We start from the raw sequence: 5,494 nt of genomic DNA, 5'->3' as shown, positions 1-5,494 counted from the left end.
TTATTGACTGCCCAGGTAACATGCCTTATGTGGTCAGATTGATGGCTTTTCTTGGACCAGTGAGAGGAGAGAACAGAGCAATCTGCTGGTTTTCCTCTCCATCCTCATCAACAGCCTTTATATTGTGTAATTCCTGCCCGCAGAGAGCTTGCAATGTATCGAGGGAGACTAGTGAGCCCAGACGGCCAAACGTGTAATAATTAAAATTATAAATAATAATAATAATAATAATAATAATAATAAATAAGTATAAATAAGTATAAATAAATAAAAGTATATAGGGACCAATGACAGTCCCTACCCAACAGCGGGCTCACAGTCTGGAAGGGGGAGACAGACAACAAAACAAAACATATTAATGAAATAAAATAAATAGAATAAATATGTACAAGTAAAATAAATAAATAAATAGACTGATAAATACGTACAAACATATATGCATATATACAGGCATATATGCTTAATTAGTGCCAGCACTTAGCCCCAGAACCTAAGGGCAGAGCTCAAATGCCAAAAGAAATGTCGGCCACTAGACAGGCAGGCCTACACGTGAAGAGTGGTTCGTGTCTGATAATGTGGAGATTAATCAGGGAGGGCCTCTGGGAGGAGGAGGAGGAGGGTTTTCAGGAAAGTCTGAAGATGGAGAGAGACTGGGTTTGATGGATTTGAGTTTGAGTTTGGTTTTGATGGATGGATTGTCAGCGACAATCAGTCAAGAACAAGGGGCAGTTAGAAAGTTAACTTGGGAGGAGCGGAGTGGGGGCCAAGTTTGAGACAAAGGAGAGTTTTTTAAAGGCATTTCTAAGTGCTTACTATGTGTCAAGCACTGTTCTAAGCACCAGGGTCTTGTCTTGACTTATGCTATCAAATCGTTTCTAACCCATAGCAGCTCCATGGACACATCTCTCCCAGAACGCCCCAACTCCATCTGAAATCATTCTGGTAGTGGATCCATAGTGTTTTTTGGGAAAAATATGGAAGTGGTTTACCATTGCCTCTTTCTGTGCAGTAAACTTAAGTCTCCATCCTCGAGTCTCTCCCATGCGGCTGCTGCCCGGCACAGGTGAGTTTTGACTTTTCGCAGATTGCCTTCCACTCGCTAGCCTCTGCCCAAGCTAGGAATGGAATGGGTAGGCCTCTGCTTGACTCTCCCTCCTGTAATCGAGACTGGTAGAGGACTGGAAATTCTTCAGGGGCCATCCTGAGAGGGGAAGCACTAAGGCATAAACAAGTAAATCAGTATGGGCCCAGTCCCTGCCCCACAAGGGGCTCCCAGCCAAAATAGGAGGGAGAACCGATATTGAATCCCCATTTTAAAGTTGAGGAAACTGAGGCCCAGAGAAGTTGCCTAGGGCCACACAGCAGGAAAGTGATGGAGCTGGGATTAGAACCCAGGTCCTCTGATTCCCAGACCTGGGCTCTATCCACTAGGCCAAGCTGGTAGAGAACCTTGAAACTAATGGTCAAGAATTTTGGTTTAATAATAATAATGATGGTATTGGTTAAGTGTTTACTATGTGCCAAGCACTGTTCTAAGTACTGGGGTAGATACAAGGTAATCAGGTTGTCCCACATGGGGCTCACAGTCTTCATCCCCATGTTACAGATGAGGAACTGAGGCACAGAGAAGTGAAGTGTCTTGCCCGAGGTTACACAGCAGACAAGCTGTGGACCTGGGATTAGAACCCACGTCTTCTGACTCCTCCCAAGCCCATGCTCCTGCCACTAAACCATGCTGCTTCACGCTGCTTTTAGGTAGGAACTCAATAAACAAGAATTAAGTATTTGGCTTCAAGACTCTCCATCCCCTCGCCTGCTCCTACCTCACCTCCCTTCTCTCCTTCTCCAGCCCAGCCCACACCCTCTGCTCCTCTGCCACTAATCTCCTCACCGTGCCTCGTTCTCGCCTGTCCCGCTGTCGACCCGCGGTCCATGTCATCCCCCTGGCCCGGAATGCCCTCCCTCCCAACACCCGCCAAGCTAGCTCTGTTCCTCCCTTCAAGGCCCTACTGAAAGCTCACCTCCTCCAAGAGGCCTTCCCAGACTGAGCCCCCCTCTCCTCCTCCCCATCCTCTCCAGCCCTACCTCCTTCCCCTCCTCATAGCACCTGTATATATGTTTGTGCAGATTTATCACTCTATTTATTTCACTTGTACATATTTGCTATTCTATTTATTTTGTTAATAATGTGCACTTAGCTTTAATTCTGTTTGTTCTGACGACTTGCCATCTGTCCACATGTTTTGTTTTGTTGTCTGTCTCCCCCTTCCAGAGTGTGAGCACGTTGTTAGGTTGGGACCATCTCTATATGTTGGCGACTTGTACTTCCCAAGTGCTTAGTCCAGTGCTCTGCACACAGTAAGCGCTCAATAAATACAAATGAATGAATGAATATATGTTGGTGACTTATACTTCCCAAGCGCTTAGTCCAGGGCTCTGCACACAGTAAGCGCTCAATAAATACGATTGAATAAATGAATGAATGAATGAACTAGAATTAAATGACCATCAGGGTTTGGAACATTATCTGTCTCTGTGGTCCAAAGGTAGGTTCTAAGGGATTTTTCCCCTCCAACTCGGCTTCTTCCCTCCCTCCCTTCCTCTCAGCAAGATGGCAGGGACCCCTCCCTCACTCCTTATGTGATGCTCTCCGCTGTTATTGGCAGGCATAGCTGCAATTCATTCATTCATTCAATCATATTTATTAAGTGCTTACTGTGTGCAGAGCACTGTACTAAGCGCTTGGGAAGTGCAAGTTGGCAACATATAGAGATGGTCCCTACCCAACAGTAGGCTCACAGTCTAGAAGGGGTGGACAAACAACAAAACATATTAACAAAATAAAATAAATAGAATAGATATGTACAAGTAAAATAAATAAATAAATAGAGTAATAAATACGTACAAACATATATCCATATATACAGGTGCTGTGGGGAGGGGAAGGAGGTAAGGCGGTGGGGGGGGATGGAGAGGGGGAGGAGGGGGAACATATAGAGACGGTCCCTACCCAACAGCGGGCTCACAGTCTGGAAGGGGGAGACAGACAACAAAACAAAACACATCAATGAAATAAAATAAATAGAATAAATATGTACAAGTAAAATAAATAAATAAATAGACTGATAAATATTTACAAACATATATGCATATATACAGGTATATATGCTTAATTAGTGTCAGCACTTAGCCCCAGAACCTAAGGGCAGAGCCCTGGTGCCTTTGGGAAGGGCCCAGACACCTGCTAGCTATGGGAGGGATAATGACCAGTTCTGTCGTGAGGAAGTAAAAAGTCCCAGGGCTTCAAGGGAGCGAAGTAGTTGGCTGAAAATAGCTTCTGCCCCCCAAGCCAACCCTTTCTCTTTCTTTTCCTCCATCTTCCCCCTCCCCTGCAGAGGAGAGTCGAGATGGAGTTGTCACTAGGAGAGGGGGAATCATGGAATCATGAGTCTGGGGGCTCGGAGAACGTGAGTGTAATGCTTCCCTCTCTGCCAAATGGTGGGAAGTGACTTACACAGTGGGAAGTGGACTCATCCCGGAGTTCTCTATAACTTCTTCCCCTCCCCAGAAAAATGAGGACACCTGAGCAACAGTGAAATCAATTTTCCTTGGCCTTCAGAGTAGGGAAAGGTGCTGCTCTGGGGTCCTCACACCTGACTGCCACCAGCCCCTGGGAGAGTGAGAGTTGGGTAATGATATTTGTTAAGCACTTATTATGCACCAAACACTGTGGTGGATACAAGATAATGTGGTCAGATACAGTCTCTGTCCCAAATAATAACAATAATAATGGCATTTATTAAGTGCTTACTATGTACTATGCACTGTCCAAACGCTGGGGAGGTTACAAGGTGATCAGGTTGTCCCAAGGGGGGCTCACAATCTCAATCCCCATTTTACAGATGAGGTAACTGAGGCACAGAGAAGTGAAGTGACTTGCCCAAAGTCGCACAACTGACCATTGGCGGAGTCGGGCTGAGAACCCATGACCTCTGACTCCAAAGCCCGGGCTCTTTCCACTGAGCCACGCTGCTTCTGTAACGCAGCTGACAGTCCAAGTAGGAGGGCGAACAAGTATTAATCTCCATTCTATAGACGAGGAAACTGATATATAGAGAAATTCCAGGACATCCATCAGACAAGTGGCAGAGAACCCAGCTCTTTTTCACTCCCAGGCTTTGGCTCTTTCCACTGGGCCACACAACTACTCCTGCTGGCTTGTAAGTCTGGACAGTTAACAGTACTGTCCCGAGAAAAAGGATTCAACTCAAGTGGTTGTAATTCTGTGGTTCTGAAATGCTCAGGAAGGCTTGCCCAGCTCCCAACAGAACTGGCAGACTTCTTCTCTCTACTGTAAGCTCACAGTGGGCAGGGAATATGTCTGTAATATTGTTAAACTGTAATAATAATAATAATAATAATGGCATTTATTAAGCACTTACTATGTGCAAAGCACTGTTCTAAGCGCTGGGGGGGATACAAGGTGATCAGGTTATCCCACGTGGGGCTCACAGTCTTCATCCCCATTTTACAGATGAGGGAACTGAGGCACAGAGAAGTTAAGTGACTTGCCCAAAGTCACACAGCTGACAAGTGGCGGAGCCGGGATTTGAACCCATGACCTCTGACTCCAATGCCCAGGCTCTTTTCCACTGAGCCACGCTGCAGCCACTGTACTCTCCCAAGTGCTTAGTACAGTGCTCTGCACACAATAAATGCACAATAAGTATGATCAACTGAATGAATGAATATTTCATAGTGATGCCATGAAAACAAATGGGAAAAGCAACATGAAAATATAATAAAAATAACGATGGAATTTGTTAAGCACTTAGTATGTGCAAAGCACTGTTCTAAGCACTGGGGGGATGCAAGCTATAAGATATAAGATAGAGCTATAAGATACAGTTATAATTCTATTCATATGGCTATAATTCTATTTATTCTGGAGGTTTTGTCACCTGTCTACATGTTTTGTTTTGTTGTCTGTTCCCCCCTTCTAGACTGTGAGCCCACCGTTGGGTAGGGACCATCTCTATATGTTGCCAACTCGTACTTCCCAAGCACTAAGTCCAGTGCTCTGCACACAGTAAGCGCTCAATAAATACGATTGAATAAATGAAACAAGGTGATCAGGTTGTCCCACGTGGGGCTCACAATCTTAATCCCCATTTTCCAGATGAGGGAACTGAGGCCCATAAATAAGAATAATAATAATAATGGCATTTATTAAGTGCTTACTATGTGCAAAGCACTGTTTTAAGCGCTGGGAGGTTACAAGGTGATCACGTTGTCCCATGGGGGGCTCTCCATTTTACAGATGAGGGAACTGAGGTGCAGAAGTGAAGTGACATGCCCAAAGTCTCACAGCTGACAAGTGGTGGAGCCGGGATGAGAACCCACGACCTCTGACTCCCAAGCCCGGGCTCTTTCCTCTGATTAACGCTGCTTTTCCCACCCCACCCCATTTCATCCCTCTCCCGCCAGCCTAATT

At 45.4% G+C, this 5,494-nt stretch overlaps 1 non-coding gene across 1 annotated transcript; it reads right to left on the bottom strand.

The window, feature by feature from the left end:
• Positions 1 to 1,073: 1,073 nt before the first annotated feature.
• Positions 1,074 to 1,211, bottom strand: LOC119934254. The gene has a single exon (XR_005452890.1). It is a non-coding gene; the product is annotated as a small nucleolar RNA SNORA7 (small nucleolar RNA).
• Positions 1,212 to 5,494: the final 4,283 nt, after the last annotated feature.

Source organism: Tachyglossus aculeatus, chromosome 1 (assembly GCF_015852505.1).
Source record: "Tachyglossus aculeatus isolate mTacAcu1 chromosome 1, mTacAcu1.pri, whole genome shotgun sequence".
Taxonomy (NCBI): domain Eukaryota; kingdom Metazoa; phylum Chordata; class Mammalia; order Monotremata; family Tachyglossidae; genus Tachyglossus; species Tachyglossus aculeatus.
Note: the sequence above shows the minus strand (reverse complement) of the source record. Positions and strands in the feature narration are given on the sequence as shown.